General features: G+C 45.2%; 1 long non-coding RNA gene across 1 annotated transcript in view; it reads left to right on the top strand.

Moving 5' to 3' along the window:
• The window catches only part of LOC137649689 (uncharacterized), a 71283-nt gene that overhangs the window by 27017 nt on the left and 29334 nt on the right, over positions 1–14932 (top strand). The window contains exon 2 of the long non-coding RNA XR_011045824.1: positions 784–883. This is a non-coding gene — a long non-coding RNA (uncharacterized lncRNA). The remainder of the gene's footprint in view (positions 1–783; positions 884–14932) is intronic.

Here is a 14932-nt window from a genome sequence, read left to right as displayed (position 1 = left end):
CTTATGTATTGCACAAAGTTCTATTGTTGTTTCATAAAAGCTGCAGTGAAATTTTCCCAGTCAGTTGTTCTGACCTAAAAAAATTATTTATTTAAGTTTGTAGAAGTCTTCAAGCAACGACAAAATATTAAGGCACAAGAATGGATATAATCTGGTCGTTGGGTGGGCAAGAGAATATTCTATATACTGTTGTTCAGAGTGCAGTGCATTCATGGCTTTCACAAATGTGTGACTCAGAAAGTTTGTTTTAGGTAGTTCCCAAATTGTATCCTGCAGATGGGTGTTTTTGAAAGCAGTGAGTCTATCTGTATGTATATATTTTGTTTCAATGCACATTTTTTAAATTTTCTGATAGTCAAATCTTTAGCTTGATTCTAAAAACAGCATACATCTGTGCAGTTTTGAGTATGGTAATTATTAACCATATGTTTTACTACACATTTTAATGGTAAATAGGAATTTTGGTGCATTAGACAATTAAAAGGTAATATGTGGCTCATTTTTATTGAGCTTGAAAGCATCATGCTTTGGTGGCTTGTCATATCCACAATAACAGATGGAAAATATTTTACAAGTTAATTTATATGATGATATTGTGGTAAAAAATTTGTAAGATATTTACCGGGCTAGATTAATTCTTTTGTAATTCTTGTTAATTTGCATATTTTTTTTTCTTTTGTACAGTGTCAAATATGTGATTGATTGTTTCATGTTTTAAAGATTTAAAAAAAATATGATTTTCGTATTAGCAATTATGTAACACATCTTTTCTCTTTTATACAGGATCTTCAACAAAAGGGAGTAATAACAGAAGTTCAATTTTTGGTTTTGGTAAAGTATTTTACATCACCTAGCTACTCAACTGGTGCTGACTAATGTTCAGGTATTATTTTTTTCATTACATTCTAAACTTAATCATTTATTTGAGGGGATGATTAACGTAAACTTTGTGGAAACTATTTTCATAAATGAGGACTATTGTACAGGGTAATTTACTCAGTGTTCAACATGCTGTTCTCATGAATATGATATTACCGTAGAACTCTGAGGAAATTTTTTTTTTTTTTATCAAAGTTGTTTCATTGTTACTGTATCATTGCAACTAGATTAATCTTGTATGCTTAATGTTTACTATTAGAATTTTCATTTATTTTTGTCTATCTATATTTTTCACAAGAGATACATTGAGGAAAGACAATAAAATGCAAGAACTAATAAGCTAAAATGATAAGGTCTGTTGTAGTGGAGAGTAAGGGATCAGCACATACTTGAAATTTATTAATTGAAATGTAAGCGTATACTGTAAAGTTTTGCTTGTTCTCAAATGAATACAAATCCTCGTCATTTATACTCCTATATCATTTTACTACACCAGAAAGAAAGAATTCTTGGGATGCTATATTAACATTGTGGTTATCAGTTGTTTACCCACGCTGTGGGCAAGCACTGCCCACAGCACTTCTGTTCATAACCTGGAATGGACATTCGCTATGATTACTGTCCATGCTGTGTTGTGCCTTTCCTTTTCCTTGTGTGCTTGTGCATACTTGGCCCGGTCTTGAAGGCCACCCTCATAGTACCTATATGAGCTGGGTCATGGTAGACCTCATTCTTTGTCACCGAGTTGCTTGTATTCTTCAACCTGTGATTTTTGCGGGGATTGGTTGCCCCTCTCAGTATTATTATTATTGTTATTATTATTATTATTATTATTATTATTATTATTATTATTATTATTATTATTATTATTAGCTAAGCTACAACCCTAGTTGGAAAAGCAGGATGCTAGAAGCCCAAGGACTCCAACAGGGTAAAATAGCCCAGTGAGGAATGGAGATAAGGAAATACTGTAAACCTTATGAAAAGTAATGAATAATTAAAATAGAATATTATAAGAACAGTAACAACATTAATACAGACCTTTCACATATAAACTATAAAAAGAGACCTATTTCCGTAGTAGTAGTATGGTGCTTGTTGTAAGGAGGCTAAAAGAGATTGTTCTCCTTCTGATTCCTTATCTCGAAAGGCTTCTGGGCTTTCAGTTACTTTCTCTGCCCCAGAGCTCATCAACATCGAGAAGGTCCCGAAGTACACCATGCAGGTTGCTTCATGGCTGGATCTGTGGTTGGGTTCAGTGGGCCACGTTGTACGAACCGAGGATTGGTCCAAGGAGAGTACAAGGAGGTTCATGGAGACCTTTCTCTTGTCAGGGACTTGGACCTTGGAGTTCATTTCTCACCAGGTTGTCAACCTGTGGGCAAATGTAATTCTTAACGAGATGCTGTGATTGGAAGGTTTCACAGGCAAGTTCCTATAGTTGAAGTGCCCAGGTTCAGGAACTCTACTCGGGAACGAACCTCTCTCTTCAAGCCATTGGATGTTGACAGGGTGGCTCAGCATTGGAGAAAATCCACTAAGGATTCTCTCCTTCATAGGGCATTGACAACCAGACCGTATGGAAAGGCTCCTCCACCTCCCAAGAAACAGTCGCAGACCAACGAACCCTCGACCAGTAGGACAGCAGGGTTCCCCAAAAAGATGTCACGGCAGCCATTTCCTGCCAAATATCCAAAGGACTCCAAACCCTCCAGAGGAGGGAAAGGGGGTAAGGATAATCGTCTCACCAGCCCATCAGTGGGGGGATGCCTAAAATACGGCTGGCAGAGGGGGATGCAGCTCAGGGCAGATCCTTGGACAATCTCCGTGATTTGTGTAGGATATCGCGTCTCTTTCAGTTAATCTCCCCCTCCACTGACTTGGGATCCAGTTCCATCAAGCTGCTATGCGAAGTGATCCGTAAAGGAACTGGCCCGTCCAGACCATGTTGGAAATGGATGCTCTCCAAGAGATCCTAGACAGGTCCCTAGGCTTCTTTAGCTGACCCTTTCTTGTGAAAAAGACTTTTGGAGGCTGGAGACCAGTTATCAATCTCTCAACGTTGAACAAGTTTGTTCTACAAACTCCTTTTAAGATGGAGATGAATCACAGTCATTCAGGCAGTAAGGCCTCAGGACTTCATGTGCACCCTGGATCTCAAAGACGCATACTTCCAGATCAAAATCATTCCGTCTTCAAGGAAGTATCCCTGGATCATACACAAGAACTGGCAATACCAGTTCAAAATGCTGTGCTTCGGCCTTTCGACAGCTCCTCAGGTCTTCATGATAGTGTTCACTCTTGATTTATCCGGCTCACTGAATCGGAATTTGTCTTCTTCGTTACCTCAATTGGCTGATTCTGGCAGACTCGGTGGCTGCCCTTCTTCAACACCAAGACAGGCTACTCAAGTTTTGTCAGGATCTGGGGATCGTGATAAATCTCGAAGTCATCACTGCATCCCTTTCAAAGACACGGATACCTGGGTATGATAATCAGCACCAATCTTCAGAAAGTCTATCCATGAGATGATAGAGTACACAGGCTGAGGGAGGTGACAAGCCTCATCCTGAGATGAGAACGAGCTTCCAGCCCAACTTACTTGTCTCTTGTGGGTCACCTAGCATCCCTGGTCCATCTAGGGTTCGATCTCTTCAGTGGCAACTGAAATCCAGGTGGAACCAGTACTGGTTCCCCTGATACTCTTGTTCCCATGGGACAGGAGTAGAGGACAGATCTTCTGTGATGAGTGATAGAGGGGAACTTCTGCAGAGGGACAGACCTCATTTTTCCTCTGGAATTGGGGCTCTCATCCTGCACCACATGGCCTACAGGCTATGGTTCGAGTCCAAAAGGTACCAGCACAAAAATTTTCTAGAGATGAGAGCAGCCTTTCTAGCTCATTATTATTATTATTATTATTATTATTATTATTATTATTATTATTATTATTATTATTATTATTATTATTATTACTAGCGAAACCTGTGTAAATTACACGAAATGATATTTTCAATACTAATTATCTTGTTCCTAACCTATATATGTTTGAATAAAATATGATAAGATTTGACTTCTTTATTTATTTTAAAAAGTGAGTAATACATGAAACAATTTACAAAACTTCTTTATATACAATATTTCTATTGAAGGTAGTTCCTCTTCTCTGGCCATTAGTGAAGGTAGTTCCTCTTCTCTGGCCATGAGTAGAATTATTCTGAGGACAAATTTTCACTCTTACACTGTTCATAGACCTTGCTCTTGAGAAGGCTACATAAAATTGTCCATGAATAAAGCAAGATTGTGGTAGGTAGATCCTAACCGTATCGAAATTCTGTCCTTGAGCTTTATTAATGGTCATTGAATATGATAGGCGGACGGGAAATTGAGTAATGTCTAGGAAGATTTGAAGCAAAGGGTGATCAGAATTATGAGAAATCTTTTACAATAAGAACGGATTAGTCGTTAAACGAAAAGGCCCGAGATTAATTTTATAATTTAGGTTATAGAAATTGATAGAACTCAATTTTTTGTCTAATATTTAAAAAAAGAGTCAGGTGCTAAAGACAAAATTGGGAAAACTATATAAGATGTGCTTTGGTTAAGTAATCAAAGTCCAATGTGAATTTGTAAGAGTATACCATGAAATTATTTCTGTTTTTTTTAAAGCGTGACACACGAGTATACCATGAAACTATTTCTGTTTTCTTTAAAGCGTGACACACAAAATAAATAACACACGCTATCGTATTAATACTGTATATAGATATTGTATTAATATATAGATTTTTATTATTATTATTTTTATTTTTATTATTATTATTATTATTATTATTATTAGCTAAGCTACAACCATAATTGGAAAAGCAGGATGCTAAGAGCCCAAGGGCTCCAACAGGCAAATATAGCCCAGTGAGGAAAGGAAATAAACAAACTCAAGAGAAGTAAGGAACAATTGAAATAAGAAATTTTACAAACTGTAACAAAATTGAAATACATCTCATGAATAAACTATAAAAACTTTAAAAAAAAAACAAGAGGAAGAGAAATAAGATAAAATAGTGCCCAAGTGTACTCTTAAGCAAGATAACTCTACCCCAGGATAGTGGAAGAAAGGTACAGAGGCTAGAGCACTACCTACAGTACCTGGCAGATCACACTGTTTTGTTGATGAACAACACCACCACAGTAATGACATGCATAAACAAACAAGGCTGTACCTTTTCGCAGCCCCTATGCCATCTAGTAGTAGAGAGACTACATTGGACAGAAGAACATTTGGTGTCCCTATCTGTGTGCTTCATTCCAGGCAAAAGGAATGTGCTCACAGGCAATCTGAGCAAAGCGACTCAAATAGTGGGCTCCGAATGGTCTTTGAATCATCTGATAACCAACTTTGTAGGGTTTCCCGACTGTGGACCTGTTCTCTATGTCCCTGAACTTCAGGCTCCTGCTTTATTGCTCCCAAATCCTGGATCCCCAGTCTTTCTGGGAAGATGCATTCCAACAACGGTGGGACAGCATTGATATGTACGCTTTTCCCCAATTCTGTCTGATGAGAAGGGTGCTCAACAAGACCAGAGCACCCAAAAACTTATGCATGATGCTCAGAACTCTGCTATGGCATCACGCGAAATGATTTCCAGACCTTCTGCAGCTCCTGATAGAGCTACCGAGGGAACTCCCCCCACTACCAGATCTACTCAGACAACCACACATGAACATCTTTCACAAAGCAGTAGCTTCCCTAATACTTCACACCTGGAGACTATCCAGCATCTCCTCTCTCAGAGAGGCTTTTCGCAATGAGTTGCGAGAAGTATATCTGTAGATCCTCTGCATCAGTCTACCCGGCAAAGTGGATAGTCTTCAGCGGTATGGGTCATGGAAGGGGTATCTCCCCTCGTTGCCACTATTCCAGTAATAGCGAGTTCCTTGTATACCTTAGGGAGGAAAAGCTCCTCTCGGTCTTGGCAGTGAAAAGCAACCGCTCAGCCTAAAGCATGGCCTTTAGACTGAAAGGAGTCGATCTTTACTCTTCGTTGGAGTTATCTTTCCTCATATGAAGCTGTAAGATCACTTCCCCCCAGTCGGAAGTTAGATCTCGTCCTTGGAATGTGGTTTGCATCCTTCGTTTCCTGAAAGGTGATCCTTATGAACCATTATGCCAAGCAACAGATTATCATCTCACTTTGGAGACGGTGTTCCTACCCACTTTAGCTTCATCAAAGAGAGTTAGTGAACTTCATGGTCTATTCTACGACGTCGCTCACTCAAGGGGATAGGGGAAGGTGACACTCGAGTTCGTCCCGGGTTTTATTGCAAAGACTCAAAATCCAGCGGTCACGAATTCTAGATCCGGGGCTTTTCGGATTGCAAGTCTTCGTTCTGTAACCGATAATCCAGATCAACTATGTGCCCAGTGATGAGTTTGAGATATCTTAAATACACTATAGCAGCTCATCCTTGCATTCCAGCGCTTTTAGTTAGCACAGGGAGGATCAAGAGAAGGGTCGTAAAGAATACCATCTTTGCCTGGATTTGCAAAGTCATCGACCATGCACTGAATCCTGACCCTCCTCCTACTCGACGACCTAGAACTCATGACATCAAGGGCATTAGCACGCTCCTCGAGTTCAAACGCATTTACTCTGTGGTAAGCTGGTGTGTGGAAGCGTCGGACAACCTTCACTGCCCACTACCTGCAAGACATAACTCACAGGAATATGGATACGTTTTCCATTGGTCCTGTGGTGACTGCACAACAGGTGGTTTAAATATACCTCATACTCCTTTGATGGACAAGTAGCTGATGGTTGAGGGCATTGGTTACCAAGGATTACAGTAGTCTGTAAGAATGTTAAGAATGACTGGCTCCTTTCTTTTCTTTCATCTCGCCACTCTTGGGAACAGCGCCATGGGTCCTCTGCTCAGTGGTCTTGTCTATCTGAAGGTAATAACCATTTCCCTTGTGTAACCTTGTACATGTCCCCGATACCCCTCGCAAGGTGGCCATTTGGAACATCTATGTTTGAATTAAAATTCCTATTTTTAAACTGAATATTCTTACTTAGACAGCCACATTGCTAGTTCCTCATAACCACACAGGTTGCTCAAGCTGCTACGGGCACATTACACAATGTCTCCTTTTAGTGAGGTGTCAAGGGTTTTTCCATTGGTCTAACTCTGAACAGGTAAAAATCTGGGTCAATGACCAATACAGAGGCGAGAGCCACCTAACGGGTGAGTCATCACTATTAAATAGCGTTAGGTTTGTTTAGTGACGGAACAAATGACAAATTTGGAAGTAATTTGTATTTTTCCTAGCATACAAACCTTTAGCTATTTATACAAATTGTCTCACCATCACCTGCCAGCAATCAAAAGTGGTGAAATATCACTGATATGTGAGTGAGAGGGGTTAACCGGTTACCCTTGATACCCTTCCACCCTCCCACTAACTAGGGATTGGGTGGTTGCCACCTCGCATTAAAGTGTTAATGGCTAGTCTTCTGGCTTCACCAAAAGATAACCCCTATTAAATAGCTGAAGGTTCGTACTTTAGGAAAAACACAAATTACTCTACTTCCAAATTTGTCATACTTTGATACCAATTGTCATAGTCGTGTCCCCTGATCTGGCGACTGGCCCCAGAGGTTGTTCCGGAGAACACTGTTGTATCCCCATTGGAGGTTCCAGCTTCCAGTACAGAAGCTTCATATCGATACTTGGTGGTTTATCAAATGGTTGCCTTTCCTTGTGTTTCTTCCTCACAAGTATTCATTTTCAAAATCATCCTTACAGTCCATCCTCCAGTTGAAGTGGCTATCCTGCAGGTTACTTAGCCGTGCATGGTGTGTCAGCTGTATTCAGAGCCTGAACAGGACACCCTCTTAAACCTCTCTGAGATGAGGGCAAACTTCCTGTGAACAAGAGGTACCACCCTCCGAGGGGAACTCGGTTTGAGATCTGGCCCGTTTCTCGTACGCCTGATGTCGACCTTCAACTTGGGCTAGAATTCGGGGATGGGAAACAGAAAGTACGTCCAAGAGAATCGCTTCTAAGGGTTGGAATTCTCCCTTCCGTTGTGGGGAGAATCACCAACAACGGCAACAGATGTTGATCATGTCTTTCCCGTCTGCGGAAAAGACTTCCTTCTCCCCTTCGGATGTCAGGATGCCAGAGAACTTCAAATCAATCAATCAATCTCCCCTTCGGAGGATTCTTCCAACGAAGAGAGGGGTTCATCCACTCCCTGCCTAGGGAGTAGTTCCTTCACCAGCCACTATGCAGCAATCTCTCTGCTTGCTTGCAGGATTGTTGACATTGGCAGCAAACGCTGGCAGCTTTTTCTATCCTTGAGAGAATCTTCCTTTTCCTGGTTGGTCTTCCCTTAGGAGGAGTCCTCCCATTGGAATTGGGTTCTCCCATTCCCTGCCATTGCCCTTCTGAGCAGGCCTTGTTGTCAGCAGTCTTGTCATGTAAGAAGACTCATCTCGCCTACTGACGTAGATCCTTAAAGATCCTACCGGAATTGGATTCATCCATTCCCCGCCTTTGATCTTCAGGAACAGGCCATCAAACTCTTCTTGCCCGGCAGACTCGTCCCGTCAGCAAGATTCGTCTTGCCCAACAGACTCGTCCCGTCAGCAAGATTCGTGTTGCCCAACAGACTCGTCCTGTCAGCAAGATTCGTCTTGCCCAACAGACTTCATGCTTAGTCGACTTATCTACAACTCCTGACGGAGATCCTGAGAGAACCCTTCGGGGGGACTAAACAACCACGTGTGGACATCTTTCACAAAGCAGTAGCTTCGCTGCAACTTCATGCCTGGAGACTATCTAACTCTTCCTCTCTCAGGGAGTTTCTCCTTCAGCAGGTAGCAAATGGATAGATCTTTGGCTTGGGCCAATCCAGGCTAAGTGGACTGTAAGTTAGTATCATAGAAGGGGTATCCCTCTCCTCGATACTACTATGCCAGCATTAGGAGTGTTCTTCGGTTACCTTTGGGAGGAAAGGTTACCGCTAGTCCTTGAGCCTCATCTTCAGACCAGAAGAAATTAACCTTCTCTACATCGACATTGCCCCTCATACAGAGTTTCGAGCCAACGGACCCTTAGTTGGAAAGGAAACCTCGTTCCAGGACTCCAAGCTACAGAGGTCTCCTGACCTTGATAACAGGTTTTCCGCTTGTGTTGGCTTCTGCCAAGAGAGTCGGTGAACCCCATGGGACACCCTTAATGTGTCTCATTCACGCCGATGGGCCAAGTAATGCTCAGCCTGGTTTCTGGCAGCTCAGATCCCAGAATCTGAACCCTTTGGTCTGGGAGTCCGCAACATCACCAATGATCCTGATCAATAGTTACTGTGACAAATAGAAACTGGAGGCTCTTTTTTTTTCAAGGAAACAACAAGAGCTCGCCCCGAGTGTTAACACACTTTCATCAGCACGGGGAAGGTCAAGAGTAGGATGACGAAGAACATCTCTGCCTGGATTCATAAGGTCATGGACCTAGCACTGAATCCAGATCCTCTTCTGACACTTCGACCCAGAGCACACGACAAAAGGGGCATTGCTACGTCCAGAATCTGAACCCTTTGGTCTGGGAGTCCGCAACATCACCAATGATCCTGATCAATAGTTACTGTGACAAATAGAAACTGGAGGCTCTTTTTTTTTCAAGGAAACAACAAGAGCTCGCCCCGAGTGTTAACACACTTTCATCAGCACGGGGAAGGTCAAGAGTAGGATGACGAAGAACATCTCTGCCTGGATTCATAAGGTCATGGACCTAGCACTGAATCCAGATCCTCTTCTGACACTTCGACCCAGAACACACGACAAAAGGGGCATTGCTACGTACATGGCTTTCAAATGAAACTACTCTGTGGCGCAGGTTCTTCAAGCTGGCGTTTAGAAGCGTCAAACAACTTTCACCGCCCAGAATCTGCAAGACGTAACCCACAGGAGACTCGATACATTTTCTATCGGTCCTGTGGTGGCTGCTCAACAACTGGTTCAACACCTGAAGCTCCTTTGATGGACAAGTACCAGGAGGTGGAGGGCATTGGTTACCTACTTTTAGTCTGAATGGATTAATAAGAATGAATGGCTCTTTCTTTTCTTTATCCTCCCTCCTTGGGGAAATTAGTGTTTAGGGTCCTTTGCACAGCTGACCTCAACCAAGGTCGCCATAGAGGAGGTTTTAGACAGGTCTTCAAGGGTTTTTTGGCACTGTTTTTTGGTAAAGAAGTTGAGAAGGGTGCTGGAGACCTGTCATAGACCTTTCGTACTTGAACCAGTTTGTACTCCAAACCGGGTTCAAGATGGGACCTGAGCACAGACCTTCAGACCATCAGAAAGAATGACTTCATGGTGATCATAGACCTAAAAGATGCCTACTCTCAGGTTCCATCCATCACAGATCCAGAAAGTTCTGAGATTCCTTTTCAGTGACAAGATCTACCACTTCAAGGTGCTGTGCTTCAGACTGGTCACAGCACCTCAAGTCTTTATTCGTCTATTTTCCCTGGTCTCGGCTTAGGCTTACACCAGACTCCTGAATATCTGGATGACTGGCTTCTCCTAGAAGACTCAAATTCAGAACTTTTATTCCACAGGTATCTCCTTCTCTATTTTTGCTGTGACTTGAAGATCCAATTGATGTCCAAGCTCGAACCTCAGCATCGTCCTCGTTACCTAGGCATGAATTTAGACTTGTGCCAAGCCAGAGCATATCCAATGTCAGAGTACTAAGACCCAGACTAGTGGCAGTTCCCTGTCTTAAAAGGCAAGCTTTCCCAGCTCACTTTTGGCAGACACACATATGCCATCTCACCTCCCTAGAGAAGTTAGTTCCCTTCGGGAGGATGCACTTTTGCTTACTACAATGAACATTAAAACACCAGTAGTCACAAGTTTCAGACCCACCTGCAGCTCTACTGAAAGTCCCTTGAGAATTGAGAATAGATCTCCAGTGGTGGTTGAGAGAGAACTTGTTAGCGAGAACTGTACTCCAAGTTGCTCCTCCAGAGTTTCTTCTCCACAGATGCCTCATGCCAAGGCTTGGGAGCTCATTTATGTTACAAACAAATTTCAGGGATATGTTCACAAGAAGACAAGACCTTCCATATGAACTACCTATTAGTGAAAGCGGTATACGTAGCATTCCTCCATTTTTCAGAAACAATAAAAAGCCTCTTAGAGGAGTTGATAAGTGACAAATTGACTTGAGTGATCTACATCTACAAACAATGAGGCTCAGTTTCCCACCTGCTATACTGTCTTGCAGTGGGTGTGCATTACTAGGCGTAAATAATCTTGGTTTTCCTTTCTGCCTTCTTTATCCTGGGAAAGGGGAACATGATGGCAGACAATCTAGGCAGACTGGGGACGACAGTTGGATTAGAATGGTCTTTGCTTCCTCAATTGGTGGCAAGTCTCTTTTTGACTCTGGGGTTTCCTCACATTGGACATGTTCACCACCCAGCTAAACAACAAACTCCCGGTGTATTGTTCTCCAGTCCCAGATTCAGCAGTGGCAATGGAGGACATTTGAACACCAGTGGGACAGGATGGCTTTTATGCCTTCGCCCCATTGTGCCTTTTTCGTCATGTACTGAACAAAGTTAGGGATTCGGAAAATGTGACAGTAACGTCTCATGTGAAAAAGCTTCATTACATAGACCACTGCCTGTCTCTTCACAGATGAAGTTTATCCAACTCCTATGCTGAAAGAGACTTTTCGAGACCAGCTGTGAAGCAACTTTCGGGATACCTCCCTAAGTCCTCCGCAGCATTTTATCAAGCAAAGTGGTCCCTTTTCTGTGATTGGTGTTGTAGGAGGAGTATTGCTTCACTCTAGGCCACTACAGGAATTCCCCTAATCTCAGATTTTCTTGTGCTCCTACAACAGGAGAATTCTCTCTCAGTCACATTGGTTAAAAGGCTATTGTTCAGCCTTAAGCTATGTTTTTATATTGAAGGGAATTTCTTATCTTCATGGAAACATTCAGGTCTGATTAAAAGCTTTTGAGCAGACCTGCCCACCTCAGGAACTAAAACCCCCAGCTTGGAGTCTATTAAAGTTCTAAGGTCCCTCAAGATGACACCTTATGTCTAGGATATCATAATTATATAACTGAGTTAGGGATAAGCAGATGGCCGTTGGACTTTCTCCCAGCTCGGAAAAATTCAGCTTAGAAATTATGAGGGTTTGTATTCGTGTAGGAACACACTACTAATTTTCAAAGCTATTGTATTTTTGCTAGCTATACAAACCCGAGTCGTATATTTTTATGTCCTGCCTCATCTAACCCCTAAAGTCTTGACTATAAGAGTGACCAGCTTTGCTGAGGCTACAGCACTTGCCTGCAGCATGGGTGAACAGCTGATAACCAGATATTGTTACCTTTATAAATGACTCGGGTTTGTTTAGCTAGGAAATATAAATTTTTTCCGTAACTTACATACAAACCACGCTATTTAATAGGGGTATTACTTTCGGCGTAGCTGAAATGACGGGCTCACTTTGCTCTCGGCTCGGGTGGTAGTCGGAGGTGTCTGCTCTCACCCACGCCTCTCTGACAGCCATTAATGTCTTTTTGCTTTCTCTCCTACTGTTTTGAGTGTGAAGTTGGTCTCTGCGAATATGCGCACCTTTCCTGGATTTCCCGACCGCCTTTGTGGAACATTAATGTCGGCGGTCTAGACGGACCCTCACACCCTTTGCCCTTACTGTAGAGGCCAACGGTGTGATAGTGGTAATAAGTGTGGTGAATGTAGGGAGTGGTCTACCTCCCAGTGGGAGAGGTTTTCTCGGCGACGTAAGAAGTCCAGGCGGGATATTTCTCCTTCAAAGTTTTCTTTGAAAGGAGAAAATCCCAAGGACTCTTCTCCCATTGCCCAAACCTCCTCCGAAGCTCCCACTCGATCGGTCTCTTTTGAGAGACCGACGAGTGGTAGCGTAGACCGTGGTTCTGTTTCCCAATCTCAGGGTTCGAGAGATGGCGTTGCCTCCCCTAGCGAGGCAGCTCCACCTCTTCCCCCGGGAGAGGATTTAAATTTAAATTTAAATGTAACAAATTTATTCCAGCTTTGGTCTTCCTTGGGGCTCGAGGGTTCGACCTCCAAGGAAGGACTTATTGACATCATACGATTGGGTGCCGCTGTCAAACAATCGCCGACTTTGGCAGAAGTTGATCCTCTGTCTATTGTCGACGTTGTGGTGTCAGAGATATCCAATGCGGTATCTCCTAATACCTCTGCCTCTTCTCATCCCGCAGTAGCTGAAGGCTTAGTTTCTCCCGTTCCTGCTCAACCTACGAGGGAGAAACTAAGCCCAACAGTCTCTCCGGCAGGTGATTCTCTCCCTCGGGGGAGTTCACTCATAGAGACTCCTCTTCGGAGGACTGCTGAAGGTCAGCTTGCTGATCCAACAGCCCCCAGAGGGCGTATACGTCGCAAGGCTCGCCTTCCTCTACGCCGGAAAGGCCTTCCTTTACCTAATAAGACGGTGAGGAGGCGCCTCCTCGGTTCACCATCGTCGTTGCAGTCCGCCGCAGAGGAGCCTCGTCATCGATCACCGACTGTTCCGGCTACAACCCGGGACCTCTCTGCTGATCGTTTGTGATCCCCTTCGGTGGAAGGTCGTCCTTTCAAAGGACACGTCGACCTTCCTCCCGACAGACCTGCTGACCTGCCGTCGCCATTCCTGGCAGTTGATGCGCTTTATGCGCCAACTAAACCTGTCTCTCATAGTCAGGCACCGGTCTCTTCGGGGCAACAAGGGCATATGTGCCATCATGCGCACACGTCCCATACGCGCCATGCTAAGTATGCGCGCCAACGATCACCTGACCTCACTGAGATAGCGCACAGGCGCTCACCTGCTGAGGTTCCTGAGATAGCGCACAGGCGCTCACCTGCTGAGGTTCCTGAGATAGCGCACAGGCGCTCACCTGCTGAGGTTCCTGAGATAGCGCACAGGCGCTCACCTGCTGAGGTTCCTGAGATAGCGCACAGGCGCTCACCTGCGCGCCAGCGCTCACCTGCGCGCTAGCGCGCTACTGCGCGCCTTCAACCTACTGCGCGCCAACGCGCCAGTGCTCTCCTGCGCGCCCACAGTTTTTGGATCTGGGTGTGGTAGAGAAGTCGAAGACTTTTCCTACTCGTCAGCGCTCGCCAACGCGCTCTGCGCACCCACGCCCATCCCCTACAGCAGCTACACACCGTTACCCTGACGTGCGCCCACAACAGGCGCGCCAACGAACACAGGTTCTGACTGCTCGCCCGCGCGCAAGGGATATCTCTCCTGCGCGCGCCCTACAATATCATCTGGGGCGCGCGATCTCTCGCCCGCACGCCCACGGGTCCTTCATCCTGATACTGCACGCCCGTGTGCGCGCAAACATTCACCCTTGCGCGCGCGAGCGCACAATCAGCCTCCTGCGCACGCTTCTACTCGCCATTGCTCGCCGGCACGCGCCCTCATAATCGCCCTCGCAATTGCCCTCGCAATTGCCCTCGCGTGCGCATCAGCAATCCAGCGTGCGCCATCAGTCTCCCGCGCGCGACCCCGGGTATTCCCCAGCGCGCGACCCCGGGTATTCCCCAGCGCGCGACCCCGGGTATTCCCCAGCGCGCGACCCCGGGTATTCCCCAGCGCGCGACCCCGGGTATTCCCCAGCGCGCGACCCCGGGTATTCCCCAGCGCGCGACCCCGGGTATTCCCCAGCGCGCGACCCCGGGTATTCCCCAGCGCGCGACCCCGGGTATTCCCCAGCGCGCGACCCCGGGTATTCCCCAGCGCGCGACCCCGGGTATTCCCCAGCGCGCGACCCCGGGTATTCCCCAGCGCGCGACCCCGGGTATTCCCCAGCGCGCGACCCCGGGTATTCCCCAGCGCGCGACCCCGGGTATTCCCCAGCGCGCGACCCCGGGTATTCCCCAGCGCGCGACCCCGGGTATTCCCCAGCGCGCGACCCCGGGTATTCCCCAGCGCGCGACCCCGGGTATTCCCCAGCGCGCGACCCCGGGTATTCCCCAGCGCG

Source organism: Palaemon carinicauda, chromosome 11 (assembly GCF_036898095.1).
Source record: "Palaemon carinicauda isolate YSFRI2023 chromosome 11, ASM3689809v2, whole genome shotgun sequence".
Classification (NCBI taxonomy): domain Eukaryota; kingdom Metazoa; phylum Arthropoda; class Malacostraca; order Decapoda; family Palaemonidae; genus Palaemon; species Palaemon carinicauda.
Note: the sequence above shows the minus strand (reverse complement) of the source record. Positions and strands in the feature narration are given on the sequence as shown.